This window comes from Anomaloglossus baeobatrachus, chromosome 11 (assembly GCF_048569485.1).
Source record: "Anomaloglossus baeobatrachus isolate aAnoBae1 chromosome 11, aAnoBae1.hap1, whole genome shotgun sequence".
In the NCBI taxonomy this organism is placed as follows: domain Eukaryota; kingdom Metazoa; phylum Chordata; class Amphibia; order Anura; family Aromobatidae; genus Anomaloglossus; species Anomaloglossus baeobatrachus.
In genome coordinates, this window is record NC_134363.1 from 157983690 (window position 1) to 157995068 (window position 11379).

The window sequence follows — 11379 nt, forward strand, 5'->3', positions numbered from 1 at the left end:
TTGTGCTCACTCCATGATAGAAAGCAACTCCACTCCAGGGTTAATGCTGTTTCCCTACAGGCTGAAAGAAGGGTTAAAAGGAAACAGGAACAAGGGCGGGGGGTGCCTAGTGTGAGGGAGTGAACACAACTCCCTGAGTTTTCTGCCGGAGAGGCACATGTGTACTGTTGTGGACTTTTGTTTGACTATTAAACCGGATGCTGTGAACCTTGATGCCTGGATCCTGTGTCTTCTGCTGCGCAGCCGACCACGCTACCTCACATATGGTGGAGAATCGGCGGGCATGCCAGCCCGGTGAGGTGTAGCTTCCATTTCTGGTGACCCGGTAGCACATGTCCTGGATTCAAGCGGCTATACTGCAGCCCAAACCCGGCGACGCCATGGAGGACATTCTAAAGCAGCTGGCTCAGGCTACTGCACAGCAACAACAGACGAATACACACCTGCTCCGGACGTTGGATCATCAGCAGCAATCCTTGAAATTGCAGGAACAAAGGCACCAAGAACAGATGGTCCTCCTGGCCAAGTCGATCCGTGCCGGACCGGCAGCAACAACCCCGGGACCGGGTGACGACGGCAGCGTCCGGAAAGCGGTGAGACAAGCGTTGCAAAAGATGACCCCGGGGGATGATGTGGAAGCGTTCCTGGCGGTGTTTGAGCGGGTGGCCGAGCGGGAAAAGCTGCCGACCCCCCAGTGGGCTGAGGTATTATCGCCCTACCTGACGGGGGAGCCCCAAAAAGCGTACCTGGACCTCTGTACCGAGGACGCCATAGACTATGCAACCCTGAAAGCCGAAATACTTGCTCGGTTGGGGGTGAATACCTATATACGGGCTCAGCGGGTAAATCAGTGGTTCTATGAGGAAGCCAAACCCGTACGCTCACAGGCCTATGACTTGTTGCATCTCGTAAAAAAGTGGTTGCAGCCTGACACTCTGAGCCCGGCGCAAATGGTGGAAAGGGTAGTTGTTGATCGTTTTGTGCGCACCTTACCCGTCACTATTCAACGGTGGGTAGGACAGGGCGACCCAAGTACCCTGGACCAATTAGTGGGCCTGGTAGAGCGGCATGTGGCTACGCAGGACTTGATACGGGACACTGAGACTTTGCGTACCGCCCGTCGGTCCGGCCCCTCCAAGCCTAGGGTCAAGGACCCACCGCCGACACCGGTGCGGGAGTCCGCTACCGTCCCGTCTGAGGCCGCACCCTCCGTCCCTGAGGTCCGGAAGGTTATGTACCCTAAACGACAACTCGTCAAGGGGGTTTCCTTCCCTATTAGATGTTGGCGGTGCCAGCGGGTGGGACATATGGAAGCCCAGTGTCCACTTACCACGGAGCCCATGGATTGTGGGGTTACCCGGCGGGGTTCAATGTATGCTCAGGTGGTGTGTACCGCTGACCTGGTCTCCCCAGAGACTGAGCCCCACTTGTGCCAAATACAGGTGAACGGATGTCCGGTTACCGGCTTGTTGGATTCCGGAAGCTTAGTGACCCTTGTGCGATCAACCCTAAGGGCTAAAGTAAAGGCCACAGGACGTACCGTGGGGGTGGTTTGCATACATGGGGACCGCCGAGACTATCCCACGGGGATTGTCACCATCACAGCACCTTGCGGTCAGGTGCAACATGAGGTGGGACTTATGAACTCTCTTCCCTATGACGTGATCCTAGGAAGGGATCTGCCCTATTTTTGGACTTTATGGAAGGGACCTCCTAAGTCCCCTCAGATATGGGTCAGTCCGGGACCTGAGCCCTACAATCCTGAATCCGGGACGCCTGCCGTAGGGATCCCCATGATAGGGACAGAGTGTGAACCCGATAGGTCGCCCCTAGAGGTATTGGCAGGAGAGGCTGAGACGGTCGAGCCCATCCCGGAGTTGGAGGCAGCCCAACTCCAGGACCCTACATTAATACATGCCCGGAGTCGGGTGACAGTAGTTGACGGGGTGGCACAGCTGCCCGGTGCCCAGGTAAGGTACCCCCATTTCGCTCTTAAGCAGGATTTACTCTACCGGGTAGATGAAATACGGGGCGTGGGGGTAGAGCAGTTGGTGGTGCCCCAGCCGTATCGCCGGCGGGTCCTCGACTTGGCTCATAAACACCTGATGAGTGGCCACCTAGGGGTCAAGAAAACGCAGGAGCGAATATTGCAAAGGTTCTATTGGCCCGGGGTCTTTGGGGAGGTAAAACGGTTCTGCGAAACCTGCCCGGAGTGTCAGCTTACCGCACCCCTGGCCCACTTTCGCAGTCCGTTGGTACCGTTACCCATTATAGAAGTCCCTTTTGAACGGATAGGGATGGATCTGGTGGGGCCCCTCGTAAAGTCTGCTCGAGGGCACCAACACATCCTAGTGATCGTTGACTATGCCACCCGGTATCCAGAGGCGATACCTCTCAGACATACTGCGGCGAAGCTTATAGCTCGGGAGTTGTTTGCGGTGTTCTGCCGGGTGGGGTTGCCCAAGGAGATCCTTACGGATCAGGGGACCCCATTCATGTCTAAAGTGACCAAAGAACTATGCCGGCTACTCCAGATCAAGCAGTTGCGTACGTCTGTGTATCATCCTCAGACGAATGGGTTAGTAGAACGATTCAATAAAACCCTGAAAACCATGCTAAAAAGGGTGATCTCCAAAGACGGGAAAGACTGGGATATGATGCTTCCCTATTTGATGTTTGCCATACGAGAGGTGCCACAGGCATCCACGGGGTTTTCGCCTTTTGAATTGTTATACGGGCGACATCCCCGGGGATTGTTGGACCTGGCAAAGGAAACATGGGAGCAAGAGCCCACCCCCCATAAAAGTGTGATTGAACACATTTTAGGAATGCAGAACCGCATAAGCGCGGTCATGCCAATTGTGAAGGAGCATTTACAGGAGGCTCAGGCCGCGCAAAGCGGCCGCTACAATAGACAAGCCACCGTGCGGACCTTTAAACCCGGGGATCGGGTGTTGGTATTGATCCCCACGGCGGAGAGTAAATTCCTGGCTCAGTGGCAAGGCCCCTACGAGATAAAGGAAAGAGTCGGGGTGGTCAACTATAAAGTATTGCAGCCCGGTAGGCGGAAACCTGAACAAATATACCATGTCAACCTATTAAAACCTTGGCAGGAACGGGAAAGCCTGATGGTTGATTTTCCCCCATCTCCCTCCTCTTCGGGTCGTTCACATCCGGCTCCAGCGACCTCCGGAGAGGACGAACCGGAAGTAAGGATTGGAGAAGCCCTCACCAAGCAACAGAGGCGAGAGGCCAGACGGCTGGTTCAGCAGAACCCCGATGTCTTCTCCGAGTTGCCGGGTAGGACCAGTCTGATACGACATGACATTGTCACCGAGCCCCACCTGAAGGTACGCCTGAAGTCATACCGCGTGCCGGAGGCTCGAAGACAAGCCATATCAGAGGAAGTGAAGACAATGCTACGCCTGGGGGTCATCGAAAAATCCCGGAGTGAATGGGCTAGTCCCATTGTCCTAATACCAAAACCCGATGGCTCCTTAAGATTCTGCAATGACTTTAGGAGATTGAACGAAATATCCAAGTTCGATCTCTACCCCATGCCCCGGGTGGATGAGCTGATTGATAGGCTGGGACAGGCGCGATATTTTACCACGCTCGACCTGACCAAGGGGTACTGGCAGGTGCCACTGACGGAGTCCGCCAAGGAGAAAACCGCTTTTGTTACGCCGGAGGGTCTCTTCCACTATGTTGTCTTGCCTTTTGGGTTACATGGCGCTCCGGCCACGTTCCAGAGGTTGATGGACTTGGTGCTGGAACCCCACCAGGCGTATGCATCAGCGTACCTTGATGACATCATCATTTACAGCTCCGAGTGGCAGACCCACTTGGAACAGGTACAAGCGGTGGTCGACGCGCTTCGAACAGCCGGATTGACAGCCAATCCCAAGAAATGTGCGTTGGGACTCACGGAAGCCCGCTACTTGGGCTACGTGATAGGCCAAGGAGTGATTAAGCCCCAAATTAACAAGGTTGAGGCGATCCAGAAGTGGCCTAGACCCCTGACCACGAAGCAGGTTAGGGCCTTCCTGGGTATCGTGGGGTACTACAGGAGGTTTGTAAAAGATTTTGCGGGACTATCAGCCCCCTTGACGGACCTTCTCAAAGGCAAGAAGTCCGTCATGGTGCGCTGGACTCCGCAGGCCGAGGACTCCTTCCGGGCCTTGAAGGGGGTCCTGTGCGGACAGCCCGTTCTTGTCAACCCTGATTTCTGGAAGGAGTTCATAGTACAGACTGACGCCTCTGAGGTCGGCCTGGGGGCAGTGCTGTCTCAGGTGGTTCAGGGGGAGGAACACCCCGTCACCTTCTTGAGTAGGAAGCTCACCCCTCCCGAGCGGAATTATAGCGTAGTGGAGAAGGAGTGCCTGGCGATTAAGTGGGCCTTGGAGTCCCTACGCTATTACCTGCTGGGACGGCAGTTTCGCTTGGTGACGGATCACTCTCCACTGGTCTGGATGAGGTCCGCCAAGGAACGGAATGCCCGGGTTACCCGGTGGTTCCTTTCTCTGCAGAACTTCCGGTTTACGGTTGAACACCGGGCCGGTAGGTTGCAGGGCAACGCCGATGCCTTGTCCCGCGGCCCGTGTTTGATGGCGGGAGTTCAACCCCGCACGCTTGAACTGAGGGGGGGGGGTATGTGAGACTGTGACCGGGGTTATCTATGACGGCCGGTATGTCTCGCCCCGGTTGTGCTCACTCCATGATAGAAAGCAACTCCACTCCAGGGTTAATGCTGTTTCCCTACAGGCTGAAAGAAGGGTTAAAAGGAAACAGGAACAAGGGCGGGGGGTGCCTAGTGTGAGGGAGTGAACACAACTCCCTGAGTTTTCTGCCGGAGAGGCACATGTGTACTGTTGTGGACTTTTGTTTGACTATTAAACCGGATGCTGTGAACCTTGATGCCTGGATCCCGTGTCTTCTGCTGCGCAGCCGACCACGCTACCTCACACTCCCGACTTGGGATGATGCCATGTTATTGTGTTACCGTTTTACCTTTCATATATCTTTTACAGAAAAACAAAAGGAAAATAAAACCGGTGTTGGACGGGCAGTCCGAGGACGGTCTGCATTTTGCTAAGGAGGAATGTGACGCCCTGGGCAAGCCAGGGGTCACAGGTCACAACACCACACGCACCCCACATTCCCTGCAGGTACACCTTGCTAACCAGAAAATCCTTGTTGCCTTCCTCCAGGGGCTGATGTACACACCAGGGGGTGGAGCCAGGCGGTTGGTGTCCGCCCACCAAGGAGTACACAGTCCTGGAGGCGGGAAGAACAGTCAGATCAGTTAGGGAGAGGAAGTAAGAGGAAGTAAAAGTGAAGTGGTAGAGGAGGAGAGGAGTAGGAGAAGTGGAGTTTGAGTGACCGTGTGGACGGTCTGAACTGAGTCCGGGTGTGGACCCCGGACTGAGAGACAGCAAGGTCAGCAGACGGCGGAGACTGTCTGGAGTGGGACTGTTTGGAGGTTGCTGGAAGGACCGCGGACGGGTGGTGACCCGGCGGACTGGAGCAGTATACAAAGAACAGTCAGCACCAGGGCAGGGGCCTTTCGGACCCTGGCAAGGCTAGGAGTCGCCAAATTTGCCAAATCCGTTAGTGACGGGGACCTCTGTCTCCTAACAACCAAGTCCCGATTGAAGGCAACAGTCCAACCGAAGAGGGAGACACCGCCACTGCCAGGGCACCAGTCTCCCAGGGCCAGCGCCTGCGGGCAAAGTGTGGAGCTCCTCCGGCCCAGATTGTAGTCGGGGAGCGGGTAACCGGTGGGAACCCATCGCTACCATCAGAGAACATGGGTGCAGGGAAGAGTGACTTCACCGCCAACTGCAGGGAACCGCAGCACCGCAACCGTCTGAGGGACCCGTCCAACCAGCCGTTTGTTTACCGAGAACTGTGTCGTGTTTACTGGCTGAGTGAGTACCTCCGTGCCGTGCGGCACAGCGCTGCCCCTGCGCCCCTGCACCCCACCAAGCCCTGCATCACCCACCTCATCACTGGGCCCCGGGTCAACTACCCCCTACCCACGGAGGGGAGAACTAACAACTTTGCTGCTCCCCGTCACCGCTCCCGAGACCCCCATACAGAGCAGCGGTGGTGTCTACACAATCACCACAACCGTGGGTGGCGTCACGGACAATAAATCCCCAAAACCAAACCGTTTTCACTCACGGGCGAGGAGCGCCGCTCGAGTCCCCGGGATCCGGCCCATCGCTCGAGCCACCGAGCAGCGGCAGCAGCGGCCGCGGCGGCAGCCGGACCCGAGCAGTGGGAGAGCGCGTTGCCACCCTCCTCCCCGCCTGCGACAGTTCCCTTTAATGAAGATGCATCAGTGTGCTGCACAGGAGGTCCTGGGACCACGCACTCTGTTCCAGTTTGCCCAGGCCTCAGGAGGAATCCTTTATTGTGGACTACGAGCACAGCTGATAGAGACAGGGACCATAGAAGTCAGACTTGGCTGCTAGAAGAGTGCCTAGGACAGAAGGTTAGTCCATTGAGCAGTGGCAGCAGAACGGTAACACAGGAGAAAGTGGCATGTCTGTCCTGGGAAGGTTGATATGAAGATTGAAATGTGTGTTATGAAGATGTCTCCCAGAAAGCTTGTATGTTGAATAAGTTTTAGTTCAAGGAAGACTTTGTCGGTGATGTGTTGCCCAAGTACGATGTCTGTGATGGCGACTGGCGACGGGGTGGCAGACGAGCCATCAAAGGTGCAAGTAAGTGTCGCACCCCCCAGCCCGGGCCAAACAGATGCACAACACTGGAGTGAGAAAGGGAAGCGGAGCAATGCCAGCCATCACCTACCCCCCTTCCCCCATCATTGACATCAATGGAGAGTATGTGGAATAAATGTAAAGTTTCATCATCCTATCTCGTTTCTTTCTGGGTAAAAGCCAAACACTTATCAGTAGCCCCTCGTATAAGAGAATAGCATCCCCAAATGGGTGAAAATGCAGTAGCTGTCACAATGGGTGATGTCACTGACCATGGCCAATTACCCTTAGGGCCATTTCACACATCCGGCATTTCGCCGGATTACCGGATCCGGCACACTCCAGTACAGTGTTAATAATGTACAATGGCATCATGGCAAGCTCCGGTCACATGCTCCGGTCACATGACAGCATGTGACCGGTGCTTGCCGCGATGCCATTGTACTGTATTAGGCCTGCAACACACATCCGTGAAACACGTGCATATTTGGTTTGTTTCCGTATATACCGGAGACACGGACAAACGTGCACCAATGTTAGGCTATGTTTGAGGTCACACGTGCGTTGTTCCATAATGTCCGTGTGTCCGTGTACGTGATCCGTATGTGTTTCCGTTTTACATGGAAGCATGTCCGTTTTACATGCACATACGGACCCCATGAAAGTCAATGGGTCTGTGCGCACACGTAAATGACACGGATGCATCTCCGTATGCTCCGTGTATGTTTTGTGCTTTTTTGTAGCGATGTCGGTCATTCTTTCTTTTTCTGTTTATGTCGGTCAATCTCCCTCAGTCGGTCGGTCGGTCTCTCTCTCTCTCTCTGTCGTTCGGTCTCTCTGTCTTGTCTGTCCCTCTCTCAGTCTGTTGGTCAGTCTCCCCCCATCTCTCATACTCACCATTCCCCGATCAACGGCGCGGCGCTGCACGGCTGTTAAAAAAACTCCGGCGGCTTTTACTATTTTGAAAAAGCCGGCCGCTCATTAATCAATCTTGTATTCCCTGCTTTCCCCGCCCACCGGCGCCTATGATTGGTTGCAGTGAGACACGCCCCCACGCTGAGTGACAGCTGTCTCACTGCAGCCAATCACAGCCACTGGTGGGCGTGTCAATATCGAGCAGTAAAAAAAATAAATAAATTTAAAAAAAAAAACGACGTGCGGTTCCCCCCATTTTGATACCAGCCAGGGTAAAGCCACACCGCTGAAGGCTGGTATTCTCAGGATGGGAGCTCCACGTTATGGGGAGCCCCCCAGCCTAACAATATCAGCCAGCAGCCGCCCAGAATTGCCGCATCCATTAGATGCGACAGTTCTGGGACTCTACCCGGCTCTTCCCGAATTGCCCTGGTGCGTTGGCAATCGGGGTAATAAAGAGTTAATGGCAGCCCATAGCTGCCACTAAGTCCAAGATTAATCATGGCAGGCGTCTCCCCGAGATACCTTCCACGAGTAATCTGTAAGATACAGTAAATAAACACATACACCCGAAAAAAAATCCTTTATTTGCAATAATAAACACTAACAAATACCCTCGTTCACCAATTTATTCAGCCCCAAAAACCCATCCATGTCTGGCGTAATCCACGGAGGTCCCACGTCGCTCTCAGTTCTGCTACATGAAGGTGACAGGAGCTGCAGAAGAACACCGCCACTCCTGTCAGCTCCACGCAGCAACTGAGGTGAGTCGCGCAATCATCGATAACGTCACTCAGGTTACTCGCGGCCACCGCTGGGTCCTCCAACTGTGACAGCAAGTCGCCCGAGTGACAGCGATTAAGTCACAGGTGAGTTGCAGTCTCGGGTGGAGGACTCCAGCTAGCCGCGGGTAGCCTGAGTGACAGCAGCGGTAATCGCGCTGCTCACTTCAGTCACTCAGGGGATTAGCGGTCACCGGTGAATCCTTCATGGGTGACCGCTAATCAGTACGAGACACAGACAGAGCCGCGGTATGATAATGAAGTCGGGTCTGCTGTCAGCAGGTATGTATCAACGGCATTGTACATTACACACGCAACATTTCACATGGACAACACACACACGTCAGTTACGTTTCACACGCACACTCGGACATTCCACACGCACATACGGCTAGGATACGCCATTCACACGGATGCCACACGTACCATAAAAACGGACCTAAAAACGGATCACGGACCTGAAAAACGGACCATATGACACGTGCGTGTTTTTCACGGATGTGTGTTGGAGGCCTTACACTGTACTGGAGTGTGCCGGATCTGGTAAAATGCCGGATGTGTGAAATGGCCCTTAGATGCTGCTGTAAATAGTGACTACCTCATCTAAGAGGGGGCTCCGTCGTTAACCCAATCCACATTCTGAGATGATGATTGTGTGGTCCTGATGGTTGTCATAGCAATTCAAATCTAAATTATGGCTTTGGAGTCTGGTGGCTTTAGCAGCCTGTTCAGAAATTAGCTACTTTACGTGGTAAATTTTTTTTAATAAAAACTACCCAACAGCAGATTTGTAAATTTTGAGCGGTGCTGTTTTTAAAGGGAACCTGTCACCAGATTTGGGGCCTATAAACTGCAGCCACCACCAGTGGGCTCATATATACAGCATTCTAACATGCTGTATATAAGAGCCCAGGCCGCTGGGTTTAACGTAAAAATCACTTTATAATACTCATCGAAGAAGTGGTGCGGACTGGTCGGATGGGTGTCTGTTTTCCGGTACCAGCGCCTCCTCTTTCGGCCATCTTTGTCCTCCTTCTTCTGAAGCCTCTTCTGATATTGGCATTCTTAGATGCGGACTACATGCGTTTATGATGCATTTACGCTGCAGACATGCACTAAAAATGCATGTGCGTTTTTCATCTGCAGATTTTCCGCACCTAATACAAATCTATTGTGATTTCCGCACATAATGTTCTGCACAGTATTCGCAAACTGACCTGCTGCTGATTGCATTAACTGATCTGCGGTGCGTTTTTCCAATGTAAAAAAGAAGCCCAGTTAGCCGAAGATTTCTGTTAATCGCCTCCACTCATTGTTAACATGTACCCCAATTGCTCTATTAAGGTTGAGATCTCATGTTCAGTAATCATCCGTTAGGACGGATCCAGTAGCGATCCATTGGAAAAAAAGTTGTGCAAATGCAGGGCTTTTTTTTGTGCATTTTCAAAAACATTGCTTTTTGCAGGATCAGGGTTTGTTTTTTTTAACATTGAAGTCTATGAAAAACGGATACGTTAACTGATTGCTATACATCTTCCATTTGAAACTGATCCAGTAAGAAAAAAACAGATCCTTTACAAATGCAAGAAAAACGGATGGCTAAAACGCAATCACATCTGTTTTCCATAGACTCCCATATAAAAAAGAAAAACTGATCCCGCAAAAATCTATTTTTTAAAAAACAGACAAAAAGGTTGTGTTTACAGAACTTTTTTCCCATCAGATTTGTTCAAACGAATGATTACTGGACATGTGAACTCAGCCTTAAGGTCCTTCTATCCATATTATATGTGTAAGGCTGCCCTCTAGTGGTGATATCGGTACTTTGCATATAAAGGAAGATTATACATCAGATTCAACCAATATTGTATTGTAACAGCGTTAGAAGCCCCTGATCTAGTTGTTTGTTATAAGGGAAACAATATTGTAAAAGTTCAAAGCGGCTAAAATGTTACTGAACATCTTTCTTTCATTACCCTCAGCAATATTGCAATCTTTATATTGCACTAGCTGTAGTACCCGGTGTTGCCCGGGATAGTAACGGTCACTCTGTCTCTCTTCCAGTCTCTCTCTGTCTGTCTATCTCTGTCTCTTTGTCTCTGTCTCGTTCCCCGTCTGTCTCGTTCCCCGTCTCTTTTCATGTTTTTGTCTATTTCCCTGTTTTTGTCTCTTTCCCTGTCTGTCTGTCTCTTTCTCTGTCTGCCTGTCTCTTTCCCTTTCTGTCTGTGTTTGTCTCTATATGCCTGTCTCTTTGACTGTCTCTCTCTGTCTCTTTCCCTGTCTGTCTGTGTCTGTCTGCCTCTGTCTCTTTGACTGTCTGTCTGTCTCTTCCCCTGTCTGCCTCTTTCCCTGTCTGCCTCTTTCCCTGTCTGCCTCTTTCCCTGTCTGCCTCTTTCCCTGTCTGCCTCTGTCTCTCTCTATCCGTCTCCCCACCGACATCTTATTACCTCACACATAAGCTTCTTATACTAACAATTTATTTTGTTCCTATAGCAGCCACTCACAGCTGCTATTAATAACTTATAGCTGGCAGCTCCATTGATTTTAATGGAGGCAGGTTTTTTGGAGAGTAACTAACACGTGGGATTAAATTTTCACATCAAAACATAGTCTATGACGTTCCCTGAGTCACATGGGGCGTCTGTCCAAAATTTTGTGATTGTAAATGCGACGGTGCGGATTCCTTTAGCGGACATACACATACACTAAGCTTTATATATCAGACTGGCTGTAGTACCCGGGCGTTGCCCAGGATAGTAACTGTCTCTCTGTCTCTCTCCCAGTCTCTGCCTGTGTGTCGCTATCTGTCTGTCTCTCTGTCTGTCTTTTCCTTGTTTGTCTGTGTCTATGTCTCTGTCTGACAATTTCTATCTCTGTCTGTATTTGTATCAGTCTACCTGTCTCCATCTCTGTGTCTGTCTGTCTCTTTTTCTCTCTCTGTATCTGTCTCTTTT